The following is a 21,225-nucleotide window of genomic DNA, read 5'->3' as shown; positions in this document are numbered from 1 at the left end:
TTTAGGTCTTGACCACCCTGGGGGGAAAGAGGTCTGTTGGTAAATCCGCAAGTGTACGGAATCCACCCGATTTTAAATATCGAACCACAGGGATTGTGAGTGACTAAATTTAGTTTAAGCTTTGAGATTGAAGGTTGGTTTTATTGAATAAGAGATATGTTGAAGTAGTAATAAGGAAAAAGGAAAATAAAAAGACAATTCAGAAAATAACATGCTTTGGGTTCTTGTTCAACTAGTCAATCTAAGCACATCATTCTATGCACATGTTCTCATGGATCTCTCCTTGGTGATATAGCCTAGTTACTCACTTATTGATTCCTCACATAAGCAATTCTCTCATACTAAAAGCTAAGCCCAATTCCTTGTGTACTTAGTCATTTATATGAGGTTTTAGATCATGCAATTTCAGGCCATCAAACCCCAACCCTTCCTCTATTCCTAGTAGCAAGTATAGAAGGGGTAATCCCAAATCAGTTCCCTAATCTATAACAAACTTCCGTTCTGATTATAGAATAGTATAAAGCAAGCATGCATACAAGCTTAGATTGAAATTCAGAAAATGGGATTCAAGGGAAGAAGAAGAACATGTGGGAAAGAAATTAAGATTATAACTCAAATATAAAAAGTCTTACAAAGAAATCCAAAGCAAAAGAAGAGAGATTAGCCAAGCATGGCAAGAGTCATGCTTGGCTAAAAACCTGAATTACAAGCTTAGAAGCCCTCCCACACTCTCCTAGATGCTCCTCTACCTCTGAGTTTATGTAAAAATGAAAGTAGTATCCAAGATTACAAAACAAAATGACTAAAATCCTATTTATAGGCAAAAATCACGAGTTTGAGCTGTTCCGGGCGCTCAGGCGCCAATTCAGAGCGCCTGAGCGCCAATTCCATGCTGAAACTGAGCCTTTGGAAGGTAATTGGCGCCTAGGCGCCAATTTAGAGCGCCTGAGCGCCAATTCCAGAGCGCCTGAGCGCCAATTCAGAGCGCCTAGGCGCCAATTCCAATTTTTGGAACAGGGCAATTGGCGCCTAGGCGCCAATGGAGCATGCCTAGGCGCTCAGACTCGCTGGAAAGTCCCTTGATCTTCATTTTAACTCCTCTTTATGCCTCTTTAAGCCTCCCTTCAATTCTCCAAACCTCTAGACACTCCATCTTCAGCTGTTACAACCTGAAAACTTGATGACAAAGCTAGGAAAATATCTAGAAATTCAGAGGTTAGATTTGCACAAAGGCTCCAAAACAAGTGGAAATTGCCTATGACTCTTAAACTCTAATCAAATGCAACTAAAGCCTTTATAAAACTACAAAATTACTAAATTAATGCAAATGCACAAATAAAAGTAAAAATACATGAGAATGCATGAAACACTACATGAGACACAAGAAAAAGACTCAAAACCTACAAGGAAAAACCCTAAAAACATCATATAAACCCGGGTCATCACACCACTATACTCAACGACAGCTCAACCTCGAGCGTCACTAAGATTAGCTTGCCCTCAAGCACAAAGAATTACTCCCAACACACATGCCAAAAGAGGGATACTGTTTTAGAAAACCAGGGGATCAAGTGAATGTAGTTAGTTCCAAGAGAAAAATTCAACAATCAACTTCATGCTACTCTTAGATAAAGAAGATTTAGAGTCCACTATGAGAAGCATTTAGAGCTAACATCCTAGCATGAGACAATTGTTTAGTGCACTGAGCACAAAAGCAAGTTCATAGGTTCTGAGAATCATTCACTCAAGAGCAACTAAAGTTGACAATGCATTATTCAATGAGACATCAAAAGGGTTGTAATGTGTGGCTAGGTAAAGCACAAGGTAGGTGGTCCCTAAGGAAGACTAAGGCTGCATAAAGTTTGAGTGTGGTCCTTCATGAAAACCGGAGCTTAAAGCAATTGATACTTAGCACACAAGTCTCTGAACCCCCTTTTGTTTCAGAATTTTTATCTTTTTTTTTTGGAACTCCACCCATTCCATGGAGCTCATTTTTTTCTTTTGACTTTTTTTTTTCAATTTTTTTCTTTGGGGCAAGAGACAATTGCATTTTTTTATAAACTAGCTCCATTTAAGAGTTAAGAACCACAACTCCCCTTTGAATCCAACCAATCATCCAGCCCAATAAACAAGGTAACAATAGAATCTCCATAAGGCTCAAAAGGGTCGACTAGGGACAAAGATGTTATAAAAAAAATTTCTGAAGTACAAGAAAACCTACCAGTCTCAAGAATGCAAGTCTCCTAAAGCTACAATCAAGGAGGCATAAAATGAAACACAGAACCAAGAAGTGCAAGTGAGTCAGGATCCTCCAGATAAATTATATAGTGAAGGGTCAAAGATGGACCCTTGTGGACTCAAATCAACTATATCCTCAAGACAACACTTAGAAGACCGAAGTCTCGTCCTCTCTTTCCCAAACATACAATCACTCCCCAAAAGAAAGCACAAAGTATCCACTTAAAAACATTTTCAAAACCAGCATCATGTGAGTGAGCAAGACTTGGGAACATGTCATTTGAGTATAAGGAATAAAGACCAAGGTATAAAAGACTCTATATAACAATGCATGATAAAATTGGATAAACAAAATCTATAAAAGAAAAATATGCAAAAATGCATGGACTAAAACTCAGGGTAAGAAAAGAGCCTCCTTCAAAGTGATTGAGTGCCTTCAAGTGTGTATACTTTTTATTTCCTGAAAAAAAAAAAACAGAAGAAACAAAACTTAAAACAGAAAAAAAACATGGGTTGTCTCCCATTCAGCCCTAAGTTATAGTCTTAGGTAGACTAAACTTCAAACTCGTAACTCAAACCAAAAATCACAAACAATCCCCGGCAACGGCGCCAAAAACTTGTTGGTAAATCCGCAAGTGTACGGAATCCACCCGGTTTTAAATATCAAACCACAGGGATTGTGATTGACTAAATTTCGTTTAAGCTTTGAGACTGAAGGTTGGTTTTATTGAATAAGAGATATGTTGAAGTAGTAATAAGGAAAAAGGAAAATAAAAAGACAATTCAGAAAATAACATGCTTTGGGTTCTTGTTCAACTAGTCAATCTAAGCACATCATTCTATGCACATGTTCTCATGGATCTCTCCTTGGTGATATAGCCTAGTTACTCACTTATTGATTCCTCACATAAGCAATTCTCTCATACTAAAAGCTAAGCCCAATTCCTTGTGTACTTAGTCATTTATATGAGGTTTTAGATCATGCAATTTCAGGCCATCAAACCCCAACCCTTCCTCTATTCCTAGTAGCAAGTATAGAAGGGGTAATCCCAAATCAGTTCCCTAATCTATAACAAACTTCCGTTCTGATTATAGAATAGTATAAAGCAAGCATGCATACAAGCTTAGATTGAAATTCAGAAAATGGGATTCAAGGGAAGAAGAAGAACATGTGGGAAAGAACTTAAGATTATAACTCAAATATAAAAAGTCTTACAAAGAAATCCAAAGCAAAAGAAGAGAGATTAGCCAAGCATTGCAAGAGCCATGCTTGGCTAAAAACCTGAATTACAAGCTTAGAAGCCCTCTCACACTCTCCTAGATGCTCCTCTACCTCTGAGTTTATGTAAAAATGAAAGTAGTATCCAAGATTACAAAACAAAATGACTAAAATCCTATTTATAGGCAAAAATCACGAGTTTTGGCTGTTCTGGGCGCTCAGGCGCCAATCCAGAGCCCCTGAGCTCCAATTCCATGCTGAAACTGAGCCTCTGGAAGGTAATTGGCGCCTAGGCGCCAATTCAGAGCGCCTGAGCGCCAATTCCAGAGCGCCTGAGCGCCAATTCAGAGCGCCTAGGCGCCAATTCCAATTTCTGGAACAGGGCAATTGGCGCCTAGGCGCCAATGGAGCATGCCTAGGCGCTCAGACTCGCTGGAAAGTCCCTTGATCTTCATTTTAACTCCTCTTTATGCCCCTTTAAGCCTCCTTTCAATTCTCCAAACCTCTAGACACTCCATCTTCAGCTGTTACAACCTGAAAACTTGATGACAAAGCTAGGAAAATATCTAGAAATTCAGAGGTTAGTTTTGCACAAAGGCTCCAAAACAAGTGGAAATTGCCTATGACTCTTAAACTCTAATCAAATGCAACTAAAGCCCTTATAAAACTACAAAATTACTAAATTAATGCAAATGCACAAATAAAAGTAAAAATACATGAGAATGCATGAAACACTACATGAGACACAAGAAAAAGACTCAAAACCTACAAGGAAAAACCCTAAAAACATCATATAAACCCGGGTCATCAGGGTCGCCATGATGTCTGGAGAGAGGGGGCCGTTGATAGTCTGCGGTAGGGCAACCAGAGTGCCGTGCGGGCGGGCCGGGTCCCTGAGCGGCTCCCTGGTGGAAATCGGGCTCCTCCGCCCGGAGTAACTCCTGCGCGGGGAGTGGTACCTGCGGTGATGGGAGGGTTGATTCACGGCTCTTTCTGTGGTTTGTTCTTGACCCTGGTCGTCTTGGTAGTTCGAGGGGGGTAGTTGTCTCCTTCCCGTCTCCCCCTCTTGAGAGAATGTCGGATCTTGTCCAGGGCGTTCTTCCAGTTCCTCCAATTGGCGGAGGCGCGCTCAGAGGGCGCGGATCTCGTCCCGAGTGTTGCGGGCCTGGACATTGCGTTCCTGCCCTACGTCCGGAGGGTGCTCCCCCTCCATCGCCCTGACTCGGGCCTCAAGTATGCACAGTGCTTCGTGCGCTGCGTGGGGGGTGAGGATCCCTGGTTCCGGGGACCGTCCCCGAGGTGGAGTTGGTGGGGTAGTCCTCTGGGGTTGGGGGGAGTGTTGGCGGTTCGCGGACTCGTCCAGAGTTTCCACGTGGCCCTCGAGAGTTCCGTTGAAACAGCGAGAGGTTTGTCGTGTCTCTACCATCGCGTGTTGCTGCTGCTCTTGTCTCTGACGGCACGTGGTGAAGGAAAAGTTTACTCGATCCCCACAGACGGCGCCAAATGATCGGGAGGATCACGGGAGCTGGGGCAGCCAAGAGAAGGGGTGGAACCGGTGCGCTGGAAGGGCAGAACAGACCGGGGAGGGGCTCCTACAAGGGACTCCAATGCCAAAGTAAGTAGGGGAATCGAGTAAGGGGGTAGCAAAGTGAAGAGAATAACGTACCTTAGAATGAGTTAGTTGCCCCCCTTATATACACGTTGGAGTATTAGGGTTGGAGCCATGCAACGTCATGCATGGCCCGTACTGGTGGGTTAAGGGTCGTTGGATCCTTCTGCTCCCTCTGCGGTTTGCAGTGATCCAATGGCCTAGATTACCTAAGGACCCACCATCTAACCACCCTAGTTCCGTAGGGTGGTTGGTCTAGGTCAACCCCTAGGTGGTGGGGTCCATGTCCCAGGGCCAGGGGAGAGTGTCGTCCTGCTCGTGGTCGGGGCCCGGACACCCTCCCCTGGTCGTCCCACTTGGGTCCACTCGGATGACCATGACCGTCCAAATCCGCCCGTCCCAGAACAGGTTCCTTTCCGGTCTCCCCTAAATAAATTACTGCAGTAACACATGCAAATAATGCGTTATGCCCTGTTTTTGTGCATCTGAAGTTTGCCTCGTGATGGCTCTGAAGCTATAAAAACATATAAGACTCAAGCAGAATTTCTTTCTGTGTTGTTTAAAGGATCATTTGGGCTTTTTTTGTCTGCTTTGTGAGCTATAGCCTAGCCTAGGTTGTTCTCGTTCTTTATTCTAATAACTGTAAAATAATTACACAAAAATTACGTGTCAAATATTTGAGAAATTGCTATTTTTTTTATAGCTAATACACTACAATTTCATAACACGTTTTACATCCATCACAGGAAGAGTATATTACACACCCTCTGCTTTTGTAGAGATTTCTATGACCATATCCGTAGAAAATGGTGAAATCTTAAAAACAACTCCCATTTATTCTATATTGCAAAGTTTTCGTGTCCATTATTTTATTTTATTTTCTAGGAAACTTTATAAGAGGACACTGCATTAGCAGAAACGAACTGAACTTTTTAGCAGACGAAGAAGCAATGGCATTCGTAACCATCTCCATGACGCATACAAGAACCGGAAAATGCTTTTTCGTCGTTGACGCACTGATCTGAACAGCTTCCCTCTCCAAAGACTGTACAACGATTCCCTCCTGTTTGGACTTTGCTAGGCTGTTCACAAAATTGTGCTTCCACCTCTGCACAACAATTAATATAATCATGATTAGAGTTTTATTAAGAACAACAAAGTGAAAACATATATATCATTGAATATGTGTTTAATTAGTTGTTAATTTGTACCCGATGTAGAGAATAAGAGGAGGGCAAAGCAGAGGAACAGAAACATGGTGTAGAATGTAGGAGCAGAGGAAGCCATTGTTTGCTAAATGTATTTGGTGGTTGGTGAGAAATGTATGAGCACAATATAATTGTGTGTGTATATGTAATGCTAGACAATTCGGCTATTTTTGTCTTCAACAATGTGTACAATGGAAAACTTTTTCAATACTACCTTAGGGATAAGCTTCATCGACTTGTTCGTGACTTGATTCTCTTCTTGTTTGAAGTATTAGCCAATTCTAATCGTATACTCTCAATTTTTTGCAAAATGGGTATCTAATGTATCTTGGCCGAACACTATCTTGTACTCTTATATTTATTCCACTATATTTTTCTTTCTTGTTTGAAATTCGTTCTTTCACCCTAAATCGGTGCTATTCATACCCTTGTTATGTCCTTAATCAGGTGGTGGATGACATAGGGACGGAGGGAGAGGGTGATGACGGTGGTGGACGGGTGGCCAATGGCATAGGGGAAAACGTCGGGATGCGGAGTAAGCGTGACATGGAAGAGGGTGAGCGCGATAGAGGGGCCAAGGCTAAGGGAAGAGGGTCGGGAAGGAGGCCTGATGACCCGAGATTTATAGCTATTATCCTAGTTTATTTGCGTGTAGTTTAATATATTTTTTAGGGTGTTTTTATTATTTTAGGATACTTTAGACTTATTTCATGCGTTTCAATATTTTTATTTGGTGTGTTGTGAATAAAGCGTAGCAAGTCAGAGAGAAAAGAGAAGAGAGATATGAGAAATAGTCTGATGGGGATGCTCTGCTAGGTGCAGACTCCCTTGTATTTATATTATTAGGTTTAGAGTGTTGAACAAGTATACATGTGGGCCTGGCCCATGGACTCTTAACTATGATGGGCATCCAAATATTCATAACACTCCCCCTTGGATGACCATCCCTTAAGAATGTGCCCCATTAAAACCTTACTAGGAAAAACCCAATGTGGGATAAAAACCTAGTGAAGGAAAAAGAGTACATCATTCTATAGTTCGTCTTTGTACATTGCCTAATTAAAAACCCTACCATGTAAAACCCAATGGGAAAAAAACACGGTTAAGGAAAAAAGAGTGCAATGCATTTTAATTGAGATCTTTGAGCCGACGAACTCTCATATTCCGCACAAGCTTTTCAAATGTTGTAGTTGAAAGAGCCTTCGTAAATAAGTTTTCCAAATTATCTCTTGAACGAACTTGTTGGATATCTATGTCACCATTCTTTTGTAGATCATGAGTGAAGAAGAGCCTCGGTGATATTTTCTTTGTCCATCTCCCATGATGTATCCTTCTTTTGATTGAGTAGTGCATGTAGTATTATCTTCATATATAGTTGTTGGCGGCATCTTTCAAGAGGACAAATCACCAATATCAAGTACGCATTGAATCACGAATCTCAGCCAAACGTATTCTCGTCTTGCCTCATGTAATGCTAATATTCCTGCAAGGTTAGCTGAGGTGGCTATCATAGTTTCTTTCACAGATCTCCATGAAATGGTTGTTCCTCCACATGTAAACAAGTAACCTGTTTGAGATATTTAGACAAAAATCTAGCATCTGCATAACCAATTAGATTAAGCTTGGACATAAAGGGAAAAAATAAACTCATATCTAATATGCCTTTAAGATAACGAAACACTTGTTTTCCATTCCAATGTCTTTGTGTAGGTGAAGAACTATATCTTGCTAATAAGTTAATAGCAAATGATATATCAAGTCGAGTATGACTAGCAAGATACAATAATGCTTTGATAGCACTAAGATATGGTACTTCAGGATCAAGTAATTCTTCATTCTTTTCTCAAGGTATAAAAGGATCTTTATTTACATTTAATGACCTTAAAATCAATAGAGTACACAGTGGACATGATTTGTCCATATAGAATCCTTTTAGTACCTTTGCAATATAAGTCCTTTGGTACATAAATACCTCATCCTTTAGATACTCAATTGATAAGGCTAGACAAAAGTTTCATTCTCAACTCTTTTATCTCAAATTCTTTCTTTAGCAAATCTACAGCTTTTGTGAGCTCTTCTAGAGTCTCAATAAATCATTGTCATAAACATTAATTATGACATAAACAATCTCATATCTCATCATAAATATGCATGAGTTTGTTGGGTCATTTTGTGACCGTCCTTAAGAAAATAATCATCTAGATTGCCTCAATCTAGTAATTTGTTCATTGTTGAGAACATGAATTGTGTGCTTTAGACATCTTACAATCTTCAAGGAGTTTTATAGAGATATCAATCTCAAGTGAGCCATACCAATAAGTTGTAACTCCAAGTATCCACCACGATTGTCACTTGTTTGTCTTAAATATGACAACATTATTTCACTTTACTACAAAGACTCTTTAAGCCTTATCGTCTTTATACCTTTAGGGTATAGATATGAGGTCCAAAGACCCTTAAATTCAGGAAATGAATTGCTTCTTTCTATTTATGGCCAATCACACCCATTCATTTTCGGGTTCAAGATTCTCGCACATATTTCTAATATTGAGCGCTACTTCATCATGTCAACAATTCTTCATGTTCTCGGTTCCTTGTGTTAACTTGTAGAGACATAATCATATGAGATCTCTTAAATAAATAATTACAAGTACCTGAACCTCTTCAGGAGGAATAAACATTTTTGTAGTCTCTACACTTTTCAAGATAGTTTGCCTCCTCAACAAGACCATCATCCTTCTCTAGGATATATATTTTTGAACCAAGTTTTAGGCATACCTTAACCTAATAATAATGACAAATTTTCCAAATGGGATATCAAGATAGAGAAGGGTATTTGCAGCATATAAGGAATTTAATAATTCCTTTTAGGTCATAGAATGCATCTTTTGAACTTCTGGTTCATAGTGCGAGTATACATATGCATTCTTTACAAATTTTCAGAGCTGCTTAATTTCCTCTCCCCCCAATGCTGAGAAACAACAAGTAAGATATAAAATATATATCGGTACTGGCTCAAATTGATTACATAATCTCAGCTTTCCTTGTGGTCTCACCTTAGTGCGTTGTGATGGAGCGATTCAAAATATATAACGCACATTGAAAATTCTTAGATGAGAGATATTAGGTTCCTGACCATGAACCGATTACAATGGGGAGAATTCTAATGAATTGTTGGCTTGATGCGTGTCAATGCTGCTAATTGCAATATCACATGTCCATAAATAAGGATATTTGTTCTCATATGTAATTGTCTAGCTATAAATATGAGGCATTTAATTAAACAAATCAGCTAGATAATTTGAATACGAACATGTGCAACTAGATATTCAAAATAATGTCATTTACCAACTTGATCAAGGTTGAAATTTTCACTCTATCAATATTTAGAGTTGATTGTATTTGGTCATTTAGTCGATGCATCGATAAATTTATGAAATACTTAAATGACCCATAAAAAGAGTGAATACGTGCACATGTATCGCATCTAATATACTCAAGAGTATTGATAAGTGTCATATTTACCATGTTTTACATTATATTTTAGGCACTTATTTATTGTAATAATGTGAAATTTCTTCTAAGTAACTCTCTTTTAAGTTGATTATGTAGAAAATGATTCCAATCTCAATTTGAGTTGTAGGCTGAAGAGTATTTGAGAAAGTGCATGATTTGGATGAAAGAAAGCTTGTAAATGAAGAAATACACTTAGCCTTGGAGAATCCCACTAAAGAACTTTGAAAAACCACAAGAAAATCAAGCTTGTTGTTCCAATCATGCTTAGCATGTGTTCCAGGGTTCTAAGCATCATCTGGCAATGGAGACTCCTTCAGCATGAAGTAACAGGATGCTAAGCGTTTAAAGTGGAGTGCTTAGCATCATCTGGCGGTGGAGAATCCTTCATAATGAAGAAACAGGGCGCTAAGCACCTAAAGTGGAGTGCTAAGCACACTGTAACAGATCTGCAATGCTATAAAACTAAAAGTTCAGCACAGAAACAAGGAGAACGAGAAAGAGGACAAAAAACTCGAGAAAAGGAAGAGGGATTGGGAGATTGGGAGCTTTGTTACCTTCCGTCGAGCTGGGAACACGCCGACGACGACACGAATCATCTATTTCTTCTCTTTAACTATTGTAAGCGTGAAAGCTTCCATGGAAATGGATAGCTAAACCCTTTTTGTGTTGAGATTGGATGTAATCTTTTGATTTCTATGTATTCATCTTGATTCTCATATATGAATTCATGTTTTATGTGATGATTTCAATGGGTTATCTTGCTCTTAATGCTAGTTTTAGATTGATCAACTAGAGCTTGATATTTGATTTGATTGCTTAGTGGAAACTTTGTTCTTGAATCTGAAATAGATAAACCCATCTCTTGAATCTAAGTTCTAGGAATAGAGTTAGTTCAAGAGTCAAAGAACACCTAAGTTTAATGCTTCTTGCTTTCTAATTTATTCAAGGAATTGATGGTTAGGAAGTGATTTGATAATCTTTGTCATTAGGGAACTATGATGAAGTTAAGAAATGGTGTGATGAAATCAATCATATATCATGATTTGTATGTGAAATCATAGAATACAGTGAAGTCGATTGATGAAACCCGATCCCAACCATTGTCTCAACCTGTTTACAATCCTTTTTACTATTATTTGTTGTGTTTTTCCATATGTTATTGATCGGTAATCGAAACAACCCTCAATCAACCTTTAATCCATTGCTTAAGTAATTTAGCTAAAGAACGGCATTGTATTCCAATTCCCTGAGGACGATAAAAACCCTTTACTATACTACAATTGAATCTTGAGGGATTCGGAAGTGGTTAAGTAAAAATCCTTTCAACAAGTATGCAGGATTCAAACCCATATATTTTACCAATTATTAATTGGTAATGAGAACAAGATATAAGAATTCATTATATTGAAGAATCTTTAGGTTCTTCGATGGGTACTCATATGAATTCATATACTTTCGCATCATAAGACTCGGGATGGTCTAACCGGTCATGCATGCCAATCACATTCAATTTGTTCCATATATAGAACTTTATCATTCAAAATAATACTTCAATGTTTGAAGTAAAATTTTCTGGCATTTTAAATCCTTCAAGGATTTTGATATTTTCAACCCATAGTTTATCGTTACATCAATTAGATGTAAATAAAGTCCTTCAAGACTTTCAAAATAATAAGGAATATGTGTACATGACAATTGTGTCACAAGATGAGTATTACATCTCATAATTTCCTTTAACTCATATCAATCGCATGGAAAACGCAATAGGTTTGACATATTTACATGTTTGGATTACTACCGATCCAAGCAATATCTAACAACAGTTTTTATATTGCTCCTTATCTTTCTATACTTTGATACCAATTTAGGGGAAGATAAAGTGACCAGAAAGCATGAGATCATGCGCCAATGTGAGACTCTAACTCACACTTCAATTCTCAACATTCTCCCCCTAAGTGTGAGTCACAACCATATTATTATGCTCCCCATCAACAAACTATTAGCAATTGCACTGCAATTCGCTTCATCACCGTGTCAATAGGACATGTTGTCTGACCACCACATTGTGTCAAGAAGACTTTCGATATGAGGAGTCGTTATCATGGTCACATCAACCATTAATTCAAATACCATTTTTAGGATTGCAACCGCATTTGGGGTTGTTTCTTCAAAAGAAAATATAAGATTATTGATCAATAGATCTTTTCAAGAGTGTCAATGATCCATTTTAAGATATTGCTTTGAAATTTCATAGGCTTCTTCTAGAGAGCCACCACAAAAGTTTCATTTCATGAAACAATACCATATATGCCATTGGATGTCCTTCAGGGACATTTGACCATGCGTTGATCTAAATGATCACAACTTTTGCCATGTTTGTTGAAATATTCACTTCAGGAAATATCTCAATCCTTCCTTAATATAGCTACTTCTGTAGCTTACATGATAGACACATGTCTTTCAATCAACTTGATCATTTATAATGATAACGATATAGTTCTTCAGGAACTACAATATAAATATTGACAAAAGACTATAGAGTCTTCTTCTTTTATTTATTTCAAAAGGCTAAGTTTGTTTAATTATTCCTTTATGATACAAGAAGGAAGTCCAAATATATGTAAATAAATTTGTTTATAAATAACTACAATAATTTTATCACAAACCCATAGATTTATTCCTAAAATACTCTGTTCATGATCTCATAAATATTTACACATATTAAAAAAACTTTAAATTCTAATTTTATTAAGAGTCACAAAATCAATTGATATTAGATTAACTCTTCCCATATTATCTAGCCATAATTCAAGTTTTGCAATGTTCTGCATTTTTACTAAAAAAAATTAATCAGTTATTATAATGAAAAGACTGGAAAAAGCACAACTCATGTAAATTTTTATTTATTTATTTAGGAACCATATCCACTTTATTGAAGATAAAAATAAACTCATCATGATCATATCTCTTTTAAATATATATATATATAATTTTAATTGAATTTAAATTAATTATAACAGAAATTAAATGTATGATTATATAAGCATAAAATTTTCACGGAGAAAGAAAAAACTGATATTGACACCAATAAAAATACAACCGTGATCTAAAAAAGATTTAATTAGAAGATAGTATTTCACAAATCAATTATCATAAGAGAATTTATGTAACAAATCATATGAAAAGTAGTAAATTCAATAAAGAGATCAATTTAATAATATAATATATTTTATGAATCTTTTCTTGATCTCTTCCCATATCTCATGACCTTTCTTTATCTCTTCCACTTCAGGTGGCAAGATTCAATAATATTTCATTCACATCAATGAAGGAATGAAGAATGATCAAGTCAACTAAATCATAGAATAATTTCTCTCAAACGTATCCAATAAATCGATTGAATCTTTTTGGGATTTAATATTCATATAAATTTCTAGTTCTCCAAGAAATGTTCTTTGTGTATTCATGCTATGGTACTTCAGGACTCATAGCTCAAAGAGAATATATCTCAATACAATTCTTATGGATTCGTAGGATACAAATCTTCATGATTCATATTTTAAAAATTCTACTACGGTACTTCCAGACTCGTAGGTTACAAATCTTCAGGATTCGTATTGTAAAAATCAACTACGGTACTTCTGGACTCGTAGGTTATGAATCTTCAGGATTCGTAAGGTAAAAAAATCAACGACGGTACTTTTGGACACATAGGCTATGAATCTAGGCTATGAATCTTCATGATTCTTTCAAAATAATTCAACTACAGTGCTTCCGGACTGTAAGGCTATGAATCTTCCTGATTCATGCATAATAATTCAATTACAGTGCTTCTGGACTGTAAGGCTATGAATCTTCCTGATTCATGCAAAATAATTCAATTACAGTACTCCTGGACCGTAAGGATATGAATCTTCAGGATTCATGCTTAGTACTATGGTACTTCTGGACTCATAAATAAATGATTCGAAGAAGAATGAGAAGAAAGAAGAAGAAGAATTTTTTTTTTTGTAAAATTATAACCTTCCACATGGATGTGGTACTTACTCTGGAAGTGATTCACTTAGGAATTATGAATTATGAAGCGACTATCGTGCTGATAACGTGTTGTGAATAAAGCGTAGCAAGTAAGAGAGAAAAGAGAAGAGAGATATGAGAAATAGTCTGATGGGGATGCTCTGCTAGGTGCAGACTCCCTTGTATTTATATTAGTGTTAGTATTTTTCTACATTTCATATTATTTTTCTAGATATTATTAGGATTTATTTACTTTAATTTAGGATTACATGAGTTTAAGTGAATTTGCTTTTCCACCCTCTTCAACGGGTTCTTGGAACCATTCCTTGCCGGAATATTGAAATTTAAATTCTAAGTTTACTGATTTTCCTCACCCCATTAAAATATCTACAATTTTATGGCTTTGTCTAAGTACACTAAGAAAAACTTATCATTTTTTTTGGTTTTTAAGAAAAATTTAATTCACATGTTGGAAGACTTCTCTACAAATTAATTTTACTGCACAAGGAGCATATTATGAATAATATGCACTAAATGTTTGTAGTAAAATATGAATATGAATAAACTTGTTTTCAACATGGACCACCATAGAGTAACCTTGATTTTATAATTATTTTCTATTGTGTTATGTGTGATTATTATGTACATCTGAACTTGCTCTTCCACTCTCTCCAAGGGGTCTTGCCTGGAGTCTAAACAAAGAGTTACTAGTTACGTTCCTCATATTCTATTTCTCTAACACATCTCTAACAACTCCCATGGAATGTGATTTTGCGTCATGAAGATATAAATTGAGTGTTAAATACTTATTTATAATATAATATACACTAAAGTGTTTAATTTAGCATCCAAATTTTGACACTAAATTTGGCACATTTGTATTGGCTCAACTAACGAAAAATGAAAAAAAATACACTTGTTTAAAATTTGCAGTGGCTCGAACGCCAATAAGTAGTGTTGGCTTTAAATAAGTTAGCTTTCGTTAACATTAACACCGCCCCTAAAATCACAGACAATTTTAACGTCTAACTTGGTGGCAGTTTTTGTGACGCTAAGTCTAGTAGCCTGTGTAGCCAAAGCAAATCCTGTGTAATGCAAGCCAGGACATGGGCGAGAAATATATAGTCGAATCAGCCGACGCTAAGTCTCATATTTTTCTCTGCCAAGCTTTCCTTATAAACTTGTCTCTGCCAAAACAATATTTCTTACAAATCCTACCTTTCTCTATTCTCGTCCACCGCTATCACCCTCCCCAACTGCCTCGAGCCACTCCTTGTAATGTCATGATTTTCAGAGGTTACTTAGTGACTAAGCGCGAAAACTGAACATGCTGATTAACTTTTGAAAACATAAAGATGCAGGTATATATATATATATATATATATATATATATATTTGAAATGTCTTTTTTTCTTTTCCCAAAACATGCTCTAACAAATGTATAATAATTACCCTATAATAAATAACCTTAAATCCACGAATATAAGTACAAACAAGGACTCGAGTAAAGAGATATCAAGGCTGCCTATGCCCGACAAGTTTCCTGTAATCTCCACGCAGGGTAGACAAGACCACAACTAGACGTCGGAACCTACCCTTAGAAGTAAACAGACTCATAATGTTGCCCTACATGCTTCAACCAAAAACGGTGAGCTTCCTATATAAAAAGGCTCTAGCCTTAAACAAGAGTCGACTCCTCCTCCATAAAGCTCTCCTCGTCGCCAGATAGTACGTGATTTAATCATTGTCCATCGTTTGGCGGTCGCCGACCGCCCAACCACAAACATACAAACATAGCGTGCAAGCTTTGGGAGTAACATAGCACACTCATAAGTATTTATGTAGGCTCAACTTCCAAAATAAGTGTACGTAGGAAGTATATTTATGTGTGTAACATAGCACACTCGTAAGTATTTATATGTGTATCATATGATAAGGTAAATTATCTTCACTAGCATTGGACTGGAAATCATTGGGAGCCTAAACAGAACGTACCGTTGCTTTGGAGCTTAATTTCTTACTCTCTTGTGTGGTCAATGTGGAATGCAATGGTTTTTAGAGGTAAGAATGTCTTCTACCAGGGGGTCTTGGATTTACATATGATGAGAATTAGTTGGTGGATAAAAGTTATATGGAAAGATTGCCCATACAGCACTGATAAATTCTTTGCAAGATTAAAGTTAGGAAACTGGAAATTGGGCATCGAGGAGCAGTATGGTCTCCACCTTCTCGCGGCATTCTAAGATTCAATGTCAATATTGGTGCTTCTCAAGGGAACCTAGGAGCTTCTAGAGTTAGGGGAGTCATCAGAGATTTCACGAATCACATATTATTGGTTACTTCTCTATAAAAAAAAAAAAAAACGAGCTATGGATGGGCTTTCGAAGCTGAAGTTCAAGCCATCTTGAAGGCTTTGATCTTTTGTCAACAATATCTCTTAAGGAACATAGTAATAGAAAGGGATTCTACTTCTGCGATGGGATGGGTGAACTCCAAACCAAATCATCCATGGAAGCTTCTTAATGAATTGAACCACATAGATTTCTTAATGGGAGCTGTTTAGGTACATCTTTTAGGAAGCAAACAGCTCGGCGGTACTCTTGCCAAAGCCGGTTGCAACAGGGAGACAAACCCAGTGGCGAGCCTGGCTTTAAATGAGGGGTTCAGATGAAAAACGATTTGTAATTATGTAATTTATTTTTAAACACGTAATTATGTAAAATTGTAACTTGAAAACATAACTGTAAAATAGTTACACAAAAATTACGTGTCAAATATTTGAGAAATTGCTATTTTTTATTGCTAATACATTACAATTTGATATAACACTTTTTACATTCATCACCGGAAGAGTGTTTTACACACCCTCTGCTTTGGTAGAGATTTCTTTAACCATATTCGTAGAAAATATTACAAAGTTTTCTTTTCCATTATATTATTTTATTTTATAGGAAACTTTATAAGAGGACACTGCATGAGCGGAAACGAACTGAAGTGTTTAGCATACGAAGAAGCAATGGCATTCGTAACCATCTCCATGACGCATACAAGCACCGGAAACTGCTTTTTCGACGTTGACGCACTGATCTGAACAACTTCCCTCTCCTGAGGCTACACAACGATTCCCTCCTGTTTGGACTTTGCTAGGCTTTTCACAAAATTGTGCTTCCACCTCTGCACAACAATTAATATAATCATGATTAGAGTTTTATTAAGAACAACAAAGTGAATACATATCATTGAATATGTGTTTAATTAGTTGTTAATTTGTACCCGATGTAGAGAATAAGAGGAGGGCAAAGCAGAGGAACAGAAACATGGTGTAGAATGTAGGAGCAGAGGAAGCCATTGTTTGCTAAATGTATTTGGTGGTTGGTGAGAAATGTATGAGCACAATATAATTGTGTGTGTATATGTAATGCTAGACAATTCGGCTATTTTTGTCTTCAACAATGTGTACAATGGAAAACTTTTTCAATACTACCTTAGGGATAAGCTTCATCGACTTGTTCGTGACTTGATTCTCTTCTTGTTTGAAGTATTAGCCAATTCTAATCGTATACTCTCAATTTTTTGCAAAATGGGTATCTAATGTATCTTGGCCGAACACTATCTTGTACTCTTATATTTATTCCACTGTATTTTTCTTTCTTGTTTGAAATTCATTCTTTCACCCTAAATCGGTGCTAATCTATTCATACCCTTGATATGTCCTTAATCAGGTGGTGGATGACATAAGGACGGAGGGAGAGGGTGATGACGGTGGTGGACGGGTGGCCAATGGCATAGGGGAAAACGTAGGGATGCGGAGTAAGCGTGACATGGAAGAGGGTGAGCGCGATAGAGGGGCCAAGGCTAAGGGAAGAGGGTCGGGAAGGAGACCTGATGACCCGAGATTTATAGCTATTATCCTAGTTTATTTGCGTGTAGTTTAATATATTTTTTAGGGTGTTTTTATTATTTTATGATACTTTAGACTTATTTTATGCATTTCAATGTTTTTATTTGGTATTAGTATTTTTCTACATTTTATATTATTTTTCTAGATATTATTAGAATTTATTTACTTTAGGATTACATAAGTTTAAGTGAATTAGCTTTTCCTCCCTCTTCAACGGGTTCTTGGAACCATTCCTTGCCGGAATATTTGAAATTTAAATTCTAAGTTTACTGACTTTCCTCACCCCATTAAAATATCTACAATTTTATGGCTTTGTCTAAGTACACTAAGAAAAACTTATCATTTTTTTGGTTATTAAGAAAAATTTAATTCACATGTTGGAAGACTTCTCTACAAATCAATTTTACTTCACAAGGAGCATATTATGAATAATATGCACTAAATGTTTGTAGTAAAATATGAATATGAATAAACTTGTTTTCAACATGGATCACCATAGAGCTAGTAACCTTGATTTTATAATTATTTTCTATTGTATTATGTGTGATTATTGTCTACATCTGAACTTTTTCTTCCACTCTCTCCAAGGGGTCTTGCCTGGAGTCTAAACAAAGAGTTACTAGTTCCTCATATTTATTTCTCTAACACATCTCTAACAGCTCCCATGAAATGTGATTTTCCGTCATGAAGATCTAAATTGAGTGTTAAATACATTTTTTCTATAAGCCAAAAGAATATATTGAATGGAGTACAAGGGGTACTTCAACCCAATATAAAGCGATGAGAGAAAAAACATAAGAAGGAAAGAAAATACAAACGAAGGAATTACAACTCAGCTACTAAAGAAAAAACCCCCCTCCAAACTTTGCGTCGGCCACAACACTAACGCTAAATTTGACACATTTTTATTGGTTAAACAAACGAAAACTGAAAAAAAAAAACTTACTTAAAATTCGTGGCGGCTCAACCACCGATAAGTAGTGTTGGCTTTAACACCGCCCCTAAAATCATAGACAATTTTACTGTCTAACCTGGGTGCAGCTAGCAGCTGTTTAGTGACGCTAAGTCCAGCGGCCTATGTAGTGGTTGAAGTCGAAGCAAATCCTGAGTATGGCAAGCCAGGACATGGGCAAGAAATATATAGTCGAATCAGCCGTCTCTAAGTCTCATATTTTTTCCCGCCAAGCTTTCCTTATAAGCTTGCCTCTGCAAAAACTATCTTTCTCACAAACCCTACCTTTCTCTATTCTTGTCCACCGCCATCTCCCTCCTCAACTGCCCCGAGCCGCTCCTTGTAACGTCCCGATTTTCAGAAGTTACTCAGTGACTATGCGCGAAAATTGAACATGTTGATTAACTTTTGAAAACATAAAGATGCAGGTATATATTTGAAACGTCTTTCTTTTCCCAAAACATCCTCTAGCAAATGCAAAGTAATTATCCAATAATAGATAACCTTACATTCATGAATATAAGTACAAACAAGGACTCGAGAAAGAGATATCAAGGCCTCTTATACCCGACAAGTTCCCCGTAATCTCCACGAAGGGTAGACCACACATATCTAGACGTCGGAACCTACCGATAAGGTTGCCCTATGTGCTTCAACCAACAACGTTGAAATTCCTATCCGAAAAGGCTCTAACCTTAAACAAGAGTCGACTCTTCCTCCGTAGAGTGTCTGAAGTTTGCCTCGTGATGGCTCTGAAGCTATGAAAACAGATCAGACTCAAGCAGAGTTTCTTTCTGTGTTTTTTGTTCAAATGATCATGTTGGCTGTTTTTGTCTGCTTTGTAAGCTAGTAGCCTAGGTTGTTCTCGTTTTTTATTTTTATTTTCCACGACTGCTGGCTTTGTCATGCTACGGTAGGTACTGTTGTGCTTATTAGCTGCTTTTTTAAAAGAACAGTAAAATAATTACACAAAAATTAGGTGTCAAATATTTGAGAAATTGCTATTTTCATACACAACAATTTAATAGCAGTGTATACATCCACCACCTAAACACTATATTTTACACAACCTCTACTTTTGTATAGATTTCTTTGACTATATCCGTAGAAAATGGTGAAATCTTAACAACAACTCCAATTTAATAACACTATATTTTATTTTATTTTATAGGAAACTTCATAACCGGACACTGCATGAGCAGAAACGAACTCAATTGCATTGGAAGAAGCAATGGCATTCGTAACCATCTCCATGACGCACTGATTTGAACAGCTTCCCTTTCCAACGACCACACAACTATTCCCTCCTGCTTGGACTTTGCTACGCTTTTGACAAAATTGTGCTTCCACCTCTGCACAACAATTGATAAAATGATTAGAGTTTTATTAATAAAACAAACTGAATACTTATCATTGAATGTGTTACTTCATTAGTTGTTTGTACCAGATGTAGAGAATAGGAGCAGGGCAAAGCAGAGGAACAGAAACATGGTGTAGAATGTAGGAGCAGAGGAAGCCATTGTTTGCTAAATGTATTTGATGGTAGGTGAGGAATGAATGGACACAATATAATTGTGTGTATATTTGTAATGCTATACAATACGTCTATTTTTGCCTTCAACAATGTGTACAATGGAAAACTTTATGAATATTACCTTTTAGGGATAAGCTTCATCGACTTGTTCGTGTCTTGCTTCTCTTCTTGTTTGAAGTATTAACAAATTCTAATCGATACTCCCAATTATTTTGGCAAAATAGGCATCTAATGTCAGATATCTTGGCCGAACACAATCTTGTACTCTTAAATTTATTCCACTGCATTTTTCTTTCTTGTTTGAAATTTATTCTTTCACCCTTAATCGGTGCTACTCTGTCCATACCCTTGATCTGTCCTTAATCCTTTGGTGGATGACGGAGGGGCTGAGGGAGAGGGTGATGACGGTGGAGGACAAAGTGGCCAATGGCATAGGGAAAAAGGTCGGGATGCGGGCGGTGGAGGAGGGAGGGGCAGAGGAAGCGTGATATGGAAGAGGTGAGCGCGACGGAGGGGCAAAGGCCAAAGGAAGAGGGTCGGGAAGGGAGCGTCGAGGGATGAACGGGCTGAGGGGGAGGGTGATGGAAGATGGTGAGGGCGGCGTGTGGGAGGAGTTGTGACCGATGGGTAGAGGGTGAGGATGGGCCGGTGGAGGAAGAGAGATTATGAGTTAGTGGTAGGGTTTGAGAGATAAAGAAGACAAGAAAGAAGAAGGCTTATAATGGGGGTGGGGTAGAAAACCAATAATGGTTAGTGTCGTACAGGCTGGTGCTAAGTATAAAGTCGTGTTGTTTGGCGTACTGTGCCACATTAACGCTGGTCAAAGCCGACGCTAGGCCTCAGGCCATGTGCATTGAAACCGTACAGTAAATGACTTGTGTCGGATAGGCCGAGCTAAGTATAAAGGTGTGTTGCTTGGCGTACAGTGCCCACATTAAAGCTGGTTAAAGCTGACGCTATGCCTTAGGCCATGTGCATTAAAATCGTACACTAAAATACTTGGGTCAACCTCGACCGACGCAAACTTCACA

General features: G+C 37.4%; 2 long non-coding RNA genes across 2 annotated transcripts; both read right to left on the bottom strand.

Annotated features, from left to right (window-relative positions):
* Positions 1 to 5,740: 5,740 nt before the first annotated feature.
* Positions 5,741 to 6,385, bottom strand: LOC130709536 (uncharacterized). The gene is made up of 2 exons (XR_009010030.1): positions 6,278 to 6,385; positions 5,741 to 6,174 (listed from the first exon to the last, which is right to left on the bottom strand). It is a non-coding gene; the product is annotated as an uncharacterized LOC130709536 (long non-coding RNA).
* A 10,199-nt stretch (positions 6,386 to 16,584) lies between these two features.
* LOC130709535 (uncharacterized) lies at positions 16,585 to 17,187 on the bottom strand. Its single transcript, XR_009010029.1, has 2 exons — positions 17,081 to 17,187; positions 16,585 to 16,981 (listed from the first exon to the last, which is right to left on the bottom strand). It is a non-coding gene; the product is annotated as an uncharacterized LOC130709535 (long non-coding RNA).
* Between the last annotated feature and the right edge of the window lie 4,038 nt (positions 17,188 to 21,225).

Source organism: Lotus japonicus, chromosome 3, assembly GCF_012489685.1.
Source record: "Lotus japonicus ecotype B-129 chromosome 3, LjGifu_v1.2".
NCBI classification, from domain to species: Eukaryota; Viridiplantae; Streptophyta; class Magnoliopsida; order Fabales; family Fabaceae; genus Lotus; species Lotus japonicus.
Note: the sequence above shows the minus strand (reverse complement) of the source record. Positions and strands in the feature narration are given on the sequence as shown.